Genomic DNA, 17,266 nt, shown 5'->3' with positions numbered 1-17,266 from the left:
GCTTAACAACTCTCTGGAAAAGAGATTCTCGTTTTTATGCTTGCTAGAAAAGATGCAGATAAGTATCTCATTGGCCTGGCTTGGGTCACATGCTCATCCCAGAACCAATCAGTGTGGCTAAAAGGATGGAATGTGCTGATTGGCCAGGTCTTCTCGTGTGTTCACACTTGGCCCCACGTCAGTGGGAAGGGCCATCCTCACAAACTGAGAATAGGGTGAACTGGTTTCCTGAGGACAAATCAAGATCCTCCTGCAAAGAAGGGGACTTTTGGGCAGACAAAACTTACAGAGGCTCAGAGGAGTTAAATAACTTGCCCAACATCACTCAGAGCTTTACGTAGTTAAGTAATGCAGTCTTGGTGGGTTTTTTTTTTTTTTTGTCTGGTTTTGGACTTGGACAGAGTAGCTCAGACTCTGTTCCTGCCCAACGTTCCCACCGTCAGAATTTCAGGTGCAATTTTGTCTTGCCAAAAGCCAGTTTTCCCAAAACATCAAACCAAGATGTCTACTGGCTCTGGTATTTTCCAAAACTTGTAGTACAGAGGCCAGAGGCTACAACACTCAGTGATAGGTTTCAAGACCATTTCATTTTATTCATCCCCCCCCCCCCACCTTATGAGATGCTGCCATATGTCATCCCCCTTCCTCAAGCCACATAAACTTGAATCTGCTCCCTACAGAGGCCATGGCACCTGGTAAGCTGAAGGCCTTTGCTCTCTCAGGGGAATCTGAATTTTCAGGGACCTCAAAAACTGAAGAGTCAAGGCTTAGGGACAGGACACTTGAGGGGCCAGTGTATACTCATGCCTGGGTCAAATCCTGGGTCTGCCATTGACTGTGTAACCTTGGGAAAGTCCTTTAACCTGTCTCAGTCTGTGTATGAAGTGGGGACAATAAGAGCATTGGGATGGTAATCAAAGAGCTAATCCTGTAAAGCAGTTACTTACCACAGTCACTTGCACAAAGTGAGTGTCCTGTAAAAATATCAGTGCCTACTACATCCCCCCATATACCAAAGCAAGCGTTACAAATGACAGGTGGCTCTTGACTACGAAAACATGTTCACAAGCTAGTGTCACCCAGGGAAAGGAGCAAGAGAAAGGAGTCACTCTTCCTTAGAAAAATGTGAATATACCTACATGTATACCCAGATATCATTGTCTGTCTCTGGTCTGCCTGCACCTGTGGTCTCTGTGTTTGCTGGGCCTCACCTGAGCAAAGACTCAGCATGCCCTCCAGCTCCTGTAATATAGATGCCCTTTGCCAAGAGGAGCCACCTTAGAAATCTCTTGGGCAGGGGTGCCTGGCTGACTCAGCTGGAGGAGTGCACCACTCTTGATCTTGGGGTGGTGAGTTTGAGCCCCATGTTGGGTGTTAGAGATTACTTAAATAAGTAAAACTTAAAAAAAAAATCTATGTAAGCCTCAGTTTTATGATCTGTGAAATAGAGCTAATGCAACCTACTCACAGGGTTGGTGTGAAACTGGAATGAGATAAATCACTCAATAAATATCACTTATTATTTTTATATCTGAAATTATATCTGAAATAAGAGCTGTGAAATTTCTAAAAGTTTATTAGAAAAGTATCTGGAAGGATATAGTATCAGCATGTTCACAGTAGTTATCACACGTTTTGTATCCTTTCTTCTTTATACCTTTCTATATTTATCCATTCATTCCACAGGTGTTTATTAAACATTTACTATATGCCGAGCCCTGAGAGTTAGGAATACGGCAATTTACTGGAATGGTAAGGAACGTCTACAGAGGATACTAATCAAATAATCACACAAATAGCTGCAATTGTAAGTGCCTACGTTTTAACAAAGAAGAAATCAGGGAAAAAAACAATTTCGGATAAAAATATTTTAAGGTTACACATGGAGACTCAAACAATGAGATGGATTTCTAGTGATTTTGGAAAGGACTTCTCGAATTACCCACCGGGAGGGCGCCCCTTTCGCGGGTGGGTGCTAGGACCGCCCCCCACATTAGGTCCGGACGCCGTGTAGTCAGCAGGCGGGGAGGCTGGCATTCAGCGTGGGTTGTGCACTGGGGCCTGGAGACTTGCGTGGCGGCTGCAGGAGCGGTGACGGCCACCGGGGGGCGGGCACGTAAGTGCTGCGCGGTGCGCCCGCCGGGCCAGAGCCCCGCCCCTGCCCGCCGGCTGGTGCCCCAGCCCCGCTCCTGCCGGGATCCGACGTCCGTTCCCCTGCGCTGCAGCTGCCCCAGCTCCGCTGACTGTCGCCGGCGCTCCCGCCCCCGACACGCGTCCTCAGCGCCCCGGGATCGTTCCAGCGGCCCATCGCGCCCTGGGATCGTGCCGGCGGCCGCCGCGCCCCGAGATCTATCCAACCGCCCTGCGCAGACCTCTCTGCCTCCCAGGAGCGCCTGCCGGTGCGCCTTGCTCGCCGCTCCCCGGGACTTTCGGGGGGCCCGCCCGCCCTGCACCCTGGAGCACCGGGCCGCGAGCCTCTGCCAACTCCTCTGGTTCTTCGCGGCCGTGGGCAGCGGCTGCGGTGCCTGTCCGCCCGAAGGAGGTAAGTGCGGGCCGCGTGTAGCCAGGCGGATGGGGGGCCGGGATCCGGCGCTGCAGGCCTGGCGCGCCCCGGTGCACCGGCTCCCGGAGCGCGCTGGGTCCGAGCCTGGAAGTGGGGCGGAGGCGGCGCAGAGTGTGTGAAGCGCTTCTTCTGTGGGTTCAACTCTTTGGGACTCTGTGTTTGCTTCTGTAAAAGCGGGAAGTCATGCAGATTAACGGCAGTGTCTGTTGGGAAAACACTTGGCACGCCGTCGGCAGGGAGAGGCAGTTTGGGGGCCTCCGCCCCGGGCTCCTCAGAGCCCGTAGAGAGTGGGGGCAGTGCTGCCTTCCTGTCTCCTGCGGGGGGCCCCGAGCCGCATGCCCTACCCTGGCCCCTGAACAAGAGGCCTGAATTCCTGGAACCCCGAGGACAGCGTAGACGCGCCCTTGCTGTATTGTTGACTGCGGGAGGGAGTTTGGGTGTTGGCAGGCTCCGCCGACATGTGCGCCGAGGGCTGGGCATTGATAGGCGAGTGGCGGCGCGGGGGTGGAGGCCTCTTAGGTAAGTCCCGGCCTAGATCGGCCAGCACCCGGGCGGAGGACTGAGGGGAGCCAGCTCGGCTGAGACCCTAGAGTGACAGATGGACCGCATGGGAAGGGGCCGCTACATGTGCTGTGGGGACACTCTGGGAGCCTGACTTCTGGGCCCTTGGCCCGGGACGCTGCTTGCCTGGGGCCACAGTTTCAGCCAGGAAGTGGAGTGACATAGTCCAGCCCTATGATTTTATAGAGGAGGAAACCGAAGCCCAGGGTTGTCTAACAGCCAACTAATGCGCAAAAGGGACTAAGCGCGGACCCTTAGAGCAAGCAGGTGGGAGCCAGTTGTGCCCGCTGTGTGGAGGTGCGTGGAGGGGGGGAGGTTACTGGGAGGCTTCCTGGAGGAGGTGATGTTTGAGCTGATTTGGAAAGGATGCCTGTGGAAGAAGGTAGGGTTTAGAGATAGCGTATGCACACATTCACTCCTTTGTTCATGTATTAACTCAACAAATACGATAAAGCTTCTAGACGATGTGGATTCAGGTGTGACACAGTTGGGATGGCCATCCTCCCTCCTTTGAGTTCCCTTCTCAAAGAGGGGTTTGCAGGGGTCAGAGGAGGCAGAAAGTCAGAGCCTAATGGTCACTTAAAATGGTTTCAGATTGTGTAGGATCGATTGTGTACATTCTGTGATGTACACTTTCTCTCTTTTGTGCTTTCGGTGACGGCACACTGCTTTTTGGCTGATTGAGGATGTAGCCCTGAGTTTATTTTAAACCGTTTTTAATGTATAATATGGCAGAGATGGCGATTAGTCCCCTCTTCCAGGGGTATCACCTGGCTGAATTTCCCAGGCTCCCTTACAGTTTGGTGGGCTGTGTGACTGCATTTTGGCTGATGGGATGTGAGCAGAAATGGCGAGTGCCCCTCTTGAGCTTGAAGCCCAAAAACCTCCCGCCCCCTCTGTCCATATATACCAATGGAGTTGGAGGGCTCTGAGGGCCTAGGAGAGGGCAGAGCTACCAGACCGGAGGAGTCTGGGCCCCTGAATGACTGTGGAGCAGAGCCCCACCCCCCTTTCTGCCTCCCTTGGGGGTCCATGTCTGCTGAAGGGAATGGGGCTCCAGTAAGCTCTTTGGAAGGTCTGGGGCTGTGCGTGGGGTTTGTTGGCTGTGGCCTTTGCATCCGGGCGATCTGGCTGGGCTGTTTCCCTGGGGAAGGGCGTCTTTAAGGCCTTTTTTCTCACACTGGTCAGATTCCCCAAAGAAGATTTGTCCAGTCTTTGGCAGGATTGACAGCCAGTTGCCGGGACACGGAGAACATTGTGGGAGAAAATGGAAGGTCAACGGCAGAAACTTGGATTTGTTCAAGCTCCTTCTCTAGGAATCACTCTTTCTGACCCAGTTCTTAAAGCTGAAGCAGAAAAAAAATTGATGGTTGGGACTATATCCAAAGTAATGGCGGCTGGCTGGACTGATTAAAAAATAAAAGTTTTGTGTTGGAGAGATCAGTTCTGCTGACCAAGAGGCTGCAGACTGTTGCCTTAGTAAACTGAGAATATTCTAGAAGAAGGTGATTATGGTGGCCACCACAGGATGAAAGCGTTTTTTGTTTTGTTTTTGAGAGAGGAGAGCATGTGAGTGGGGGAGAGCGACAGTGGGGGGGGGGGGGGAGAGACAGAGAGAGAGAGAGAGAGAGAGAGAGAGAGAGAGAGAGAGAGAGAGAATCTTAAGCAGGCTCCATGCTCAGCATGGAGCCCGATGTGGGGCTTGATCCCATGACGCTGGGATCATGACCTGAGCCAGAATCAAGAGTCAGAAGCTCAACCAACTGAGCCACCCAGGTGCCCCTAAAGTGCCTTGGGTATTTGAATGTTGCTGGATTGAACCCTTGTAGACAAGACTGATGGGCACAAGCAGAAGGCTCTGAACAAAGGAAACAGCGAGTTACTAACATGCTGATGATAAAATAGGAGATGACGGTCTCTGGGTCCCCAAAACCCTAGGGCTGGGAACACCCAGAGAAGCATTTCAAATGGCTAGAAAGTCAGAGGGGTGGACAAGTGTTCAGATCTTCAGCTGTGACACTTTCTCGCCCTAGCAAGGACTCCACAGGTGGAGTCAGCTGCGGAGAATTTCTCTAGGCCATGGTTCTGGAACTTAACTGCACTTTATCAGAACCACCTGGTGAGCTTGTTTAAACACAGATTGCTGGGCCCACCTCCAGAGTTGACTTCAGTGGGACTGGAGTGAGGCCCGAGAATTGGAAAATACCATGTTCTGCTGCTGCTGCTACTGGTGGTCCCATGACCACACTTTTAGAAGGACTGATTTAGCAAGTGATGGCGAGTAAAAGCCCTGGATTCAGCCCACACTGTCTTCACACCCAACTACCCCACTTTCTAGCCATGTGATTTTGGGGAAGTCACTTAACCTCTCTGTTCCTCAGTTTCCTTGTCTGTAGGATGAAGCTAATAGTGCCTACCTCCTGGGCTTCAGGGGAGGCTCCCTGGAGGAGGCGGCATCTAAACTGAGACCTGAAGGATGAGCAGAACAGTTGGCCAGGGATTGGGTAGGGAGGGCAGGCCTGGCTGTGTGCCAGGCAGAGGGCACAGGGAATGGGGAACCTGTGTCCTCCAGGGAACTGAGAGGAACTATGGTGTAAGTGCTTTGTAAGTGACACCGAAATGCTGCAAATCTGTTCTGTGCTACGTGTCTCAGGGCAGGATTGCAGTTGAGGGAGAGTTGACCAGGTTGTGGAAAATGGGCTGCCTGGAAGCAGCGCCAGTTACTCCTGCCCACATTCCATTGGCCTGAATGCAGTCACATGGCCCCACCTAGATGCACAGGATGCTGGGAAATGTAGTCCGTGGTGGGGCAGGGGGCACAAATCTGTGGTGGAGAGCTAGCTGTCTGTGCCACAGCAGCTTTTTATGACCCTTGGCCACCTCTCTTACCTCTCCTTCTCTGCTTACTCTGCTCCGCTTTGTAGGATGAGTGAATTTTACAGATGAGGAAGCTGAGGTTCAGAGAGGTTAAGTAATTTGCCTAATGTCACTCAGCTAGTAGTGGCAGAGACAGGACTTGAACCCAGGTCTCTTTGTCCTCGAAGCCTGTTGGTCCAGATCGTAGTCCTGGGTGCTTTTTAAGGGCTTCCCTATGATCCAGGTTTTCCTAATCAGGATCTCAGCCATGTGTCAAGCTAACTAAGCCCCAGATGCCTTGTAATTATAATGGCATAGTCCCTCCACTCCATGCCTGCACTGCCCATGATGTCCATAGAACTTGCCATCTTTTCTCTAATTACTCATTCACGCAACATGCATTTACATAGAATCTGCTGTGTGCCAGGCATTGTGCTCTTGGCTCGGAGCTGGCGAGGAATAAGACACAGCCCCTTTTGTTCCAAACGTTCACATGGTTTGGCCACCGAGAGGCTATGTAAACACAGAGTTCCCCTGAGAAGTGAGACACGCTGGATCCCTGGTCTGACCCACCAGGAGTACAGAGTGTCCCGGGTACATGAGAAGGGTGCCCAGCAAATGATTAAAAATTAAATTCAAGCTCTCTTGTGCATTTTGTAAACCGAAGCTATAATGACAATATTATGTGCTTTGTATTCTAAATTGTGTTTTTCTGATTTTTAAAACAATAAAATTGCCTTTGCTCCATGACAGTTTTATATGCACAAAGCACAGTGTATGTGCCGCAGTGATCTTTTTATGAGCCTCAGCGGAGCAAACGTTGACTTCTCTCCTTGGGTTCAGCTGCGGGGTGCTGTTCTCATCAGTGAGTAAGTTTATTTCTTCAGTTCAAAAGAAACACCAGGACAGGTATGCATGGAGATCTGCTTTTAAAGAGGAGAGGAGGGGGAGTGGGTCAGGGGAAGCTCCTTGAGCTTCCCCCAGAATCTTTCTAAAGTGGGGTTTCTCGGAACTATTAACATCCTGAGCTGAATACTTCTGGGTTGTGGGGCCTGTGCTGTGCACTGTAGAGTGTCTAGCAGCATCCCTGGTGCACTCGGTACACTATTCACTAGATACCAGGTGTACTCGGAGAGTTGTGACAACCAAAAACGTCTCCAGACGTTGCCAAAATGTTTCCTGAAGGGGCAAAAGTGCCCCAGTGTTTAGGGCCACTGTTCTAGGCTACATTTGTTTTCCATTGCTCCTATAGCAAATCACCACACGCTTAACACAAATTTCTTATGGTTCTGGAGGTCAGAAGTTCAAAAGTCAAGGGGCACCTGGGTGGCTCACTCAGTCGGTTGAGTGTCTGACTTTGGTTCAGGGCGTGATCTCACGGTTTGTGAGTTTGAGCCCCGCGTCGGGCTCGCTGCTGTCAGCACAGAGCCTGCTTCAGATCCTCTGCTTCCCCCTCTGCCCCTCCCGTACTCACACTCTCTCTCTCAAAAATAAAAATAAAACATTACAAAAAAGTTCAAGGGGCACCTGGGTGGCTCAGTTGGTTAAGCGGCCGACTTCAGTTCAGGTCATGATCTCGCGGTTCATGAGTTCAAGCCGTGCTTCGGGCTCTGTGCTGACAGCTCGGAGCCTGGAGCCTGCTTTGGATTCTGTGTCTCCTTCTTTCTCTGCCCCTCCCCTGCTTGCTCTCTGTCTGTCTGTCTCTCTCTCTCTCTCTCAACAATAATAAACATAAAAAAAATTTTTTTTCATGTTCAAAAGTCGAGGGCTCAGTTCCTTCTGGAGACTCTAGGAGAAATCTATTTCCCTGCCTTTTCCAGCTTCTAGGGACCGACTGCATTTCTTGGCTTGTGGCCCCATTCTCCATGTTCAAAGCCAGCTGCATGGCATCTTCAAATCTTTCTCTAGGACCCCTGCTTCCATTATCATGTCTCTTTAGCTCTGACCCTCCTGCCTCCTTTTTATAAGGACCCTTGTGATTATATACGGTACGTTGGATTTTCCAGGAGAATCTCTCCATCTCAAGATCACATTCCCAGGGTGACTTTTACCATGTAAGGGAGCATAGTCACAGATACTGGAGATTAGGATGTGGACATCTTTTGGAGGGCCAGTTTCTGCCCACCACATAGAATTTTCAGCCTCTGGGTATAATGGAAATGCTTCTGGAGAGCCTGGCAGGAGTGAAGTGACTTAGGGAGTGGGGCTTGGGGGGTGGTCACAATAACAGCCAATACTTTTGAGCTCCAGTTCTCTGTCAGGCATCACATGCCGGATCTCACTGATTCCTCAAACATCTCCAGGGATCCGTACTGTTGGTCCTCTGTTTCACAGATGAGGACACCACCTAGGGGAGACTTTCTAGAAGGAGTAAAAATTTGAGCTGGATTTTGAAGGGAACCAAGGGGTTTGGCAGCAGGTAGGAGAGGCATTTCAGAAAGAGGGCCCGTGGGGTGCCAGGGGCAGGGAGGTGGGAGCTTGGTGTGAATGGTTCTTCAGGGCAGGGCAGGTGGGTGTAGACATCTGCAAATCAGTCCTTTTATCCTGACATTCTCATATAAACTCTCTCATTTTTCCACAATAGTTTAAATATTTTTTCATGAGCACCTACCACATGCTGGGGTTATAGACATTAATAAGACACCGACATGAGCTCGTCACCTCTGTTACTATCCCCACCCTCAGTAAATAAATAAAACCCAGCCCAGAAAGGTATTTGATTAGCACCATTGAGTCCTGCCAGGGCCAGGTGCTGTGGGGGACACAGACTCCAGGAAGGCTCAGCTTTCCCTTAGGACAGCACTTTGGCTCCTAATGGGGAAGCTGGGATTCAAACCAGGCCCTGCAGCTGCAGAGCACAGCTTCTCATCCCCTATTTTGGCTTTGATTTTTATTAAATTTTTCCACCAGATTTATCGAGATATAATTGACAAATAAAAATTGTATGTATTTAACGTGTCCAACATGACGGCTTGGTATACATATGCGTTGTGAAATGATTACCACAGTGAACCTAATTAACATATTTATCGACTCACATAGTTACCTAAGTTTTTTATGTTTGTGTGAGAATAATTAAGATCTTTTCTCCGGGCACCTGGCTGGCTCAGTCTGAAGAGCATGGGACCCTTGATCTCCAGGTCTTGAGTTCAAGCCCCACTTTGGGTGTAGAGATACTTACATAAACTTTAGAAAAATCTACTCTCTCAGTGAATTTCCAGTATACAGTAGAGTATTACTAACTATAGTCGCCGAGCTGTACATTACATTCCCAGGACTTACTCATCTTGCACAACTGAAACTTTGTACCCTTTGACCAACATCTTCCTATTTCCTCCACCTCCCAGCCCTGGACAACTACCATCTGACTTTCTGTTTTTATGACTTTGGTGTCTTTGGGGGTGTTTTTGTTTTGTTTTCTTTTCTTTTTCGTGAGATCACAAAATGTTTGTCTTCCTATGTCTGGCATATTTCACTGAACATAATGTCCTCCAGGTTCATTCATGTTTTTGCAAATGGCAGGATTGCTTTCCTTTTTTTAAGACTGTATAACATTCCATTGTATATGTACGCCAGATTTTCTTTATCCATTCATCCATCTCTTAGGTGGTTTCCATACGTTGACTATTGTAAATAATGCTGCAGTGAACACGAGAGTGCAGATGTGTCTTCAAGATAGTTTTTCCTTTCTGGTTTGAAGGAAACTGAGGACTCCTGCTACAGCCCAAGATACCCTTGGAACAAGCCAGGGGTGCAGCCCAGGGCATCCTGCCCCTGCTCACCCCTCCTCCCCAAGGTACCCCATCGCAAGCAGGCTGTCACTTCTTTGCCCAGCAGTTCCCATCATTGCCAGATAAGAGTCCATGTCTAGTACATAGCATCGCACCTGGGACACCGGAAGCTGTCTACTTATCTGTCTCATTTCAGTAAAAATTACGCATCTTCCATAGGAACGAAAGTATCTTCCTCTTTCTTATCACTCATTTGCAGCACAAAAGCCACATCTTTGCTTATCTCCCTTGGTGAGATGAACTCATGCTAACCTGTAAGAAACCCATAGCTCCTTGTGCTTGGTGGAATAAGACAGCATTCTTGGCATGAGATCTAAAGGAACCAGGAGAGGACCTGCCGGTCTGGGGGTGGTGGAGTGTGGAAGGGAAGTGGGAAGTTCACGGGAAGCTCAAGTCTCATTTATCACACCAGGAAATCAATATATAAGGACCCAAATAGGCAAAGAAATAGCAGAGAAACCATGTTATTTAAGGATGTGCCAGTATCTACCTGAAGTAACATCTAAAATAATTGGAAGTGGTTGCCTCTGGAGGTGGGAAGCAGGGCTGCCCTGTCCTCTTGCAAAGGTTGTAAACTAAAGTTGAGCAGTACCCCACCTGTATGGTCATACGCCATGGACTCAATAGGAAAATGCCGTTATTTTTAACCATGGGCTTTACTGAAACTTTTTTAATTATAAGAAATAATACACAGTGGCTCTAAGTGCTGGCTGGGTTTTGGACTCTTCATAATGCAGGTGAGAAAAACCTGTGTATAATCAGCTAAGTCATCCCCAGACCCCCTAAAAAGGGGCGGTGTCAGGCATGTTTGGATTCATGGTCTCAAATGATATCACCACTATTTGTTTTTCTCTAAATCTCTTGTTCTGCTTTCTGCCAATCGTCACCTTTGTTCTCTGGTGGCCTCAGCCCCTGTCTCTGATTCACATCCTACACAAACGGATGGCCTTCTCTAGTCTCTCAGACTAAAACCCCTGGCTTACCTGGGATTGGGCCAGATTGGTTAGCTTGAGTCACATGCTCACCTGTGAGCCAATCACTGTGGCCAGGTGCCTGAATGCTGTGATTGGCTTAGACCTGGGTCATGTGACACACCCTGTTCCCTGATGGTGCATCTCCAATCACAGAACACGGGAGCAGGGGGGAGGTCCTGGGACAGAAACAGGTGTGTGACCCAAGGTGGCCCCCAAGTCACCCTGTTTACCGCAGTGCAATTGACGACCCGGTGGGTTCTGCCGTGCTGGGCATGTGGTAGTGTGTGTGCGCTGGCCACATCACGTGAACAATATCGGCTCTGGGATGCTGACTCCTGGGAGTGGCCAGCAGTTCACTTCTACAGGTAGCGAGGCAGCCCTGGGCGGGGGGCGGGAAGGGAGCCCCAAGGAAGACCAGAGGTCACTGTGGCCTGGCCCACAGGCCTTGACCTGGGCATTGCAAACATTGTTTTCTGTCCCAGCCACTGCCAGAGGAACCTTTTATAGAGAGACTCAGTAAGAGCAGTGGTTCTCTGGCCAGAGTCTAAAATAGCCTGTTCCCCAGGACCCCTGAAGAAGCTTGGCTTGGCTGCTAACCAGGTATCCAGGTTACCAGCGTGGCTGGGACCCAAGGTTCAGCCCCCTTTATTTAGGATAATAAAAATGATGATGATGATGATAATAGTTCTGTATCTTAGTGCTTGCTCTGTGCGAGTGCTGTGAGGTTAACGGTGAGAATACTGCCTCCCGCATTATCGCAAGGAAGCTAAGGCTTGAGAGGTAATGTTACACAGCTAGTAAGAGGCAGAGTGGGGGCTTGAAGTTGGGTCTGACTCAGAATTCCACCCAACTACCTCTCTATACAAATATTTTCCCAGGGTGTGTCAGGGACTCAGAGGGGAAGATGTGGGTTCCAGAGCAAGGGCAAAGGAAACCTTCTAGAGAATCCTGATGTCTTAGCTGGGGTGCTGCTGTTGGTCTCAGCCTCTTTGCCAACAGGAGCAGGCCCCTGTGGGCCAAGGGAAGTCCAAGTCGGATGGAGATTCCTGGGAGGCCGGGGCTCTGGCTGGTGTTGGAACAGGCATCGTGGGGCTGAGTTATGGGCCATTGAGGGCTCCTTGCCTGCCTAGGGGAATCCGGCAGCCTCCAGGGCCCAGTCTTCCTGGGCGAATGTGGGAGTAGTTGCCAAGTCTGGACTCTGGACTAAGGCCTTGGTTTTCCCAGGCTGATCCTATCCAGGCCTTGACTTGTCGTAAGAGATGTGATGTGACTTTTTGGGGGAGAGATGGGGTTACTGGACTAGATAGAATTAGCAAGTAGTGTGGGGGTGGATTATAGTAGATATTATAAGTTGAGATAGTTAAGTCTGAAGATTGTGAGTCCAGGGCTGTTATACTGGCCCATGATGGAAGATAATGCTGCCCCAGGCTCCCTCTGTCTCATGGCTCTGCCATCCACAGCATATGGTTTCTTCTTCTTGGTTAAATATAGCTGCTTGAGTTCCAGCCATCACACCTCCATTCCAGCCAGCAGGAAGGAGGAAGAGTCCAGAAGGGCACACTCCCTCCCTTTAAAAACTCTTCCCTAAAGTTGAAAACAGCCCTTCTGTTTATATCCACTTGGCCAGAACTTGGACACATGGTCACACCTAACTGCAAAGGAATCTGGGAAGGAAACTGGGAAGGAATCTGGGAAGGAAACTGCAAAGGAATCATGGTCACACCTAACTGCAAAGGACCTTATTTTGAGTGGCCATGTGTTTAGCCAAAAAACCAGTGGTTGTTATTAAGAAGGAGAGAACAGCTGTTGGGGGATAGTTCGCAGGCACTGTCACAGCTGCCTTAAGAGCAAATTTATGACAACGGAAAAACCATAAAACATCCTCGCTCAGTTCTGGAATACGCATCACGTGCCTGCTGAGTGCAAGGCACTGTGCCAGGCAGGGTCGCAGCTGCTTGTCTGCAGCTCCTTTTGTTTCCCAGGGTCAAGGAGAATGTCGGGTCTGTGGCTCTGGTCATGATTACCCTGTGAACTGGCTCTGGAACGTCAGGCCACTTCCCCTCCCTCAGCTCCCCTCACGAATGGGGACGTCAGTGAGCTGAATTAGTTTAGTCCAGGTCATCAGCAGCACAGCTGGGATTTGTACCTGCGAGCAGGCTCTTAGCCCCTGGGCTACACTGCCTGGAAGCCTGTGGGCTGAAGCTGAGGTTCTGGCCCCTCCCCAGCACCGTCCCAGCCCCCAGAGGCCAGTGACCGGGCTGGGTCCCCTGGCAGCCCCAGACACCACGCTGCCTTGGTCAGCAGAGGTTCTGGCCAAGGGCTGACGGGGGCAGAGCAGGCGCTGGGGCTGGGAGCGGCCGAGAAGGGGAGGAGTGGGCCCAGGGCCCAGGGCAGGTTTTGGTAACCAGCAGGGTCAGGTGGTTCAGGCATTGGCTCCTGACCGTGACTGTGTCCTGCCCACAGGGTAAGAAACAACTCTGCAGTAGACACCTGGGCGGCCGATTTTCAAGAAATCCCTGTGGGTGGTGCCTTAAGGGAAAAGAATGAAAAGGAAGTAAAGCAAAACAAAAATGAGTGGAGTAGAAAATAGCAGAGCACGTTGTACAAAGTGAGGCTAAGTACAGTTTCCTCACATTTTAATTTGCATTTTGTGTGTACCAAGTTAGGATAGAAATATATTCCCTGCTACGATAGCTGTTAAGAAAGTGCCAGAGCCTCAGATCTAGGAGGCTGCCTGCAGATGGAAGGAGCCATTAGATTGATCTAAAAAAGTATTACCTTGATCTAAAAAAAATTTTAAAGTGTTTTCGTTTATTTATTATTTTATATTGAAAGCAACTCAGCTTGTGAAAAGTTAACACAGTGTATAAGTGTACAAAGTTCTTTTTTTTTTTTACAGATTTATTTTGAGAGCGTTTGTGTGTGTGCACAAGTGGGGGAGGGGTGGGGAGAGAGAGGTTGGTTGAGGGAGAATCCCAACCAAGCAGGCTCCACACTCAGTGTAGAGCTCATTGTAGGGCTCAATCCCACAACCCTGGGATCATGACCTGAGTCAAAATCAAGAGTCAACCACTAAACTGACAGAACCACCCAGGCACCTCTGTACAAAGTTCTTCAAAGTTCCCACCACCCCCACCTTCCAGCTTCCATTATCACTGCCATCCCTGTGTTGGTAGAGCTCCTAGGGGTCCTTGAGGGAAGTCTCAACCCATCTACAAATGTCCTTTTTCTTTTCACCATAATAGACCTGATATTCTTCAACTTGCTTTTTATTTAAAAAAAAAAAATTTTTTTTTAATGTTTATTTATTTTTGAGACAGAGAGAGACACAGCATGAGCAGGGAAGGGGCAGAGAGAGAGGGAGACACAGAATGTGAAGCAGGCTCCAGGCTCTGAGCTGTCAGCACAGAGCCCGACGCGGGGCTCGAACTCACGGACGGCGAGATCGTGACCTGAGCCGAAGTCGGCCGCTCAACCGACTGAGCCACCCAGGCACCCCTCAACTTGCTTTTTAAATGTGACAGTTTTGTGGGGTGCCTGGCTGGCTCAGTCAGTAGAGCGTGTGACTCTTGACCTCGGGGTTGTGAGTTGGAACCCCACATTGGGTGTAAAGATTACTTGAAAGTAAAATCTTAAAAAACATAAGTGTCACAGTTTTTTCTGACTTTTTTTTAACCTTAGCTTTATTAAAATATAATTCTCAAACCTTATAATCTATCCATGTAAAGTACAATTCAACGGTTTTTAATATATTGGCAGTCATGCAATCAAGACACAGTTTTAGAACATTTTCACCAACTCCAAAGAAACATGTTAGCAATTGTTCCCTATTTCCCGCCCCCGCAACTCTCCCCTCCCCCATCCATAGGCAATCACTCATATACTTTCCATCTGTATAGATTTGCCTTCTCTGGGTATTTCGTGTAAATGGATTCATTCAATACATGGTCTTTTGTGGTTAGATTCTCTCACTTAGCATAATGCTTTTAAGGTTCACCCTGTGTCAGTCCTTCCTTTTTGTGACTATTATAGCATTCCATTGTATGGATACGCCACATTTTGTTTATCCATTCATTAGCTGATGGGCATTTGGGTTTGTTTCCCCATTTGGCTATTACAGATAACACTTCTATGAACATATGTGTACAAGTTTTTATGTGAATGTTTTCATTTCCCTTGGACGTGTACCCAGGAGTGGAATTGCTGGATCATATGGTAATTCTGTGGTTAACTTTTTGAGGAACTGTCAGACTATTTTCCAAAGTGGTTGCACCATTTTACATTCCTACCAACAGTGTATGAGAGTTTCACTTTCTCCGTACCCTTGCCAACATTTGTTATTTATTGGGTTTTAAAAAATTGATCCCTCCTAGTGGATGGCTTTGACTTGCATTTCCCTAATGGCTAATGATGTTGAGCATCTTTCACGGGCTTACTGGTCACGAGTATATCTTGTTTAGAGTAATGTCTGTTAAAATTCATTCAAGCCCTTTGCCCATTTTTTATTTGGGTTATTTGTTATTTTATTGTTCAGTTGTATAATATTTATTTTGAGAGAAAGAGAATGTGGGAGAAGAGCAGAGAGAGATGGAGAGAGAATCCCAAGCAGGATCCATACTGTCAGGGCAGAGCCCGACGCGTGGCTCGATCTCACGAACTGTGAGATCATAACCTGAGCCAAAATCAAGAGTTGGACACTCAACTGACTGAGCCACCCAGGCGTCCCACAAATGTTTAGTATTGATGGTGCCTAATTTATCTGTTCTTTTGTTGCTCGTGCTGTTGGTGTCATATCTAAGAAGGCTTTGCCTAACCCACATCACAAGATTTTCTCCCATATTGTTTTCTAAGGGTTAAGTAATGTCGTAGCTTTTATATTTAAGTCTTTGATCTATTTTTAGTTATTTCCTATGATGGGTGTAAGGAAGGGGGTCAATTTCATTCTTTTGCCACGTATATTCACTTCTCCCAGCGCCGTTTGTTGAAAAGATTATTCTTTCCGCATTGAATGGTCTTGGCTCCCTTGTCAAAATCAATGGTTCTAAATGTGAGCACTCATTTCCGGACTCTCAAATCTATTCCATTGATCTGTGTCTATCCTTACACCAATACCAACTGTCTTGATTACCGCAGCTACTGTAGCAAGTTTTGAACTCAGGAAGTGTGACTCCTTCAACTTTGTTCCTCTTTTCTCAAGACTGTTTTGGCTATTTTGGGACCCTTGAATTTCCATGTGAACTTTAGGACCCATTTGTGAATTTGTTCAAAGAAGCCACTAGGATTTTGATAGTGATCGGTTTGAGTCTGTAGATCAATTTGGGGAGTATGGGCATCTTAGCAATATTAAATCATCCTCTGATCTGTGAACACAGAATATCTTCCCATTTTTTTAGGTCTTTAATTTCTTTCAACATGCTGTGTTTCTCAGTGTATGAGTCATGTACTTCTTTTATTAAATTTATTCCCAAGTATTCTTTTTGAAGTTCTTAATAGGTGAGCTTGTTTTCTTAATTTCATTTTTGAATTTTTCATTCCTAATGTGTAGAAATACTATTGATTTTTGTATTCTACAATCTCGCTGAACTTTTTTTTTTTTTATTGTTTTTGCATGTCTGCATGTATCTAGAGTTTCCCCTTTCTTCTAACAGTCACACAGCAGTTCATGGTATATAGAAAACTCTAATTAATTTGACATGCTTCCACTGGTGGACATTGTGGGCTGTTACCATTTTTTTGCTGTTACTGATTATGCTAAAGAGAACATTGTTTAGGGCACACAACCATTCTGGGGGCGTGTATTGAGTGCCCACTCTCTGCCAGGTACTCTTTGAGGCACTGGGGATACAGACAGTAAAAAAGTAAAGGAGGTTTCAGCTTGGGAATATCTCTGTGATGAGAATAAAGCAGATGTGCTAAGGAGTAACTGGATATGTATATGAGAGGAGTTCTTTGAATTGAGGGGCTGGAGAATATTTCTCTAGAGAGGCGACTATTGAGCTAGGATCCAACTGATGAGAAAGAACCCACTGTTGGAAGGTTGGGAAGATTGTTCCAGGCACAGGGAATAGCAAGTACAAAGGCCCTGGGGTAGAAATGGGCTCCCCGTGTTCACCAAACAGAAAGCAAGCCAGTGGGCCTTGGAGAGCTGCCAAGGCCAGAGGATAAGTGGGCAGGGGCCAGACTAAGGCTGGCCTTGTAGCCTTAAAAGCCGTTTATGTTTTTTTTCAATTTTTAAAAAATGTTTGTTTATTTATTTATTTATTTATTTATTTATTTATTTATTTAGAGAGGGAGAGACAGAGCATGAGCAGGTGAGGGGCAGAGAGAGAGGGAGACACAGAATCCGAAGCAGGCTCCAGGCTCTGAGCTGTCAGCACAGAGCCCGATGCGGTGCTCGAACTCACAAACCATGAGATCATGACCTGAGCCGTAGTCAGACGTTCAGCTGACTGAGCCACCCAGGCGCCCCAGTCATTTACATTTTATTAATAATGGGGAGAGAAGCTCCGGAGGGTGTTAAG

General features: G+C 48.2%; 1 protein-coding gene across 2 annotated transcripts in view; it reads left to right on the top strand.

Moving 5' to 3' along the window:
• The first annotated feature begins 2,213 nt into the window (after positions 1-2,213).
• Positions 2,214-17,266, top strand: part of EEF2K (eukaryotic elongation factor 2 kinase) — a 65,187-nt gene continuing 50,134 nt past the window's right edge. For both annotated transcript variants that reach the window (XR_006963591.1, XM_047087567.1), the window contains exon 1: positions 2,214-2,542. The gene's annotated coding sequence lies outside the window, so the exon portion shown is untranslated. The remainder of the gene's footprint in view (positions 2,543-17,266) is intronic.

Source organism: Lynx rufus, unplaced genomic scaffold, assembly GCF_022079265.1.
Source record: "Lynx rufus isolate CCGP_SWC_20201006 ecotype Redwood Valley unplaced genomic scaffold, mLynRuf1.p SCAF_23, whole genome shotgun sequence".
Lineage (NCBI taxonomy): Eukaryota > Metazoa > Chordata > Mammalia > Carnivora > Felidae > Lynx > Lynx rufus.
The sequence above is the reverse complement of the archived record's forward strand: the minus strand, read 5'-3'. Positions and strand labels throughout refer to the sequence as shown.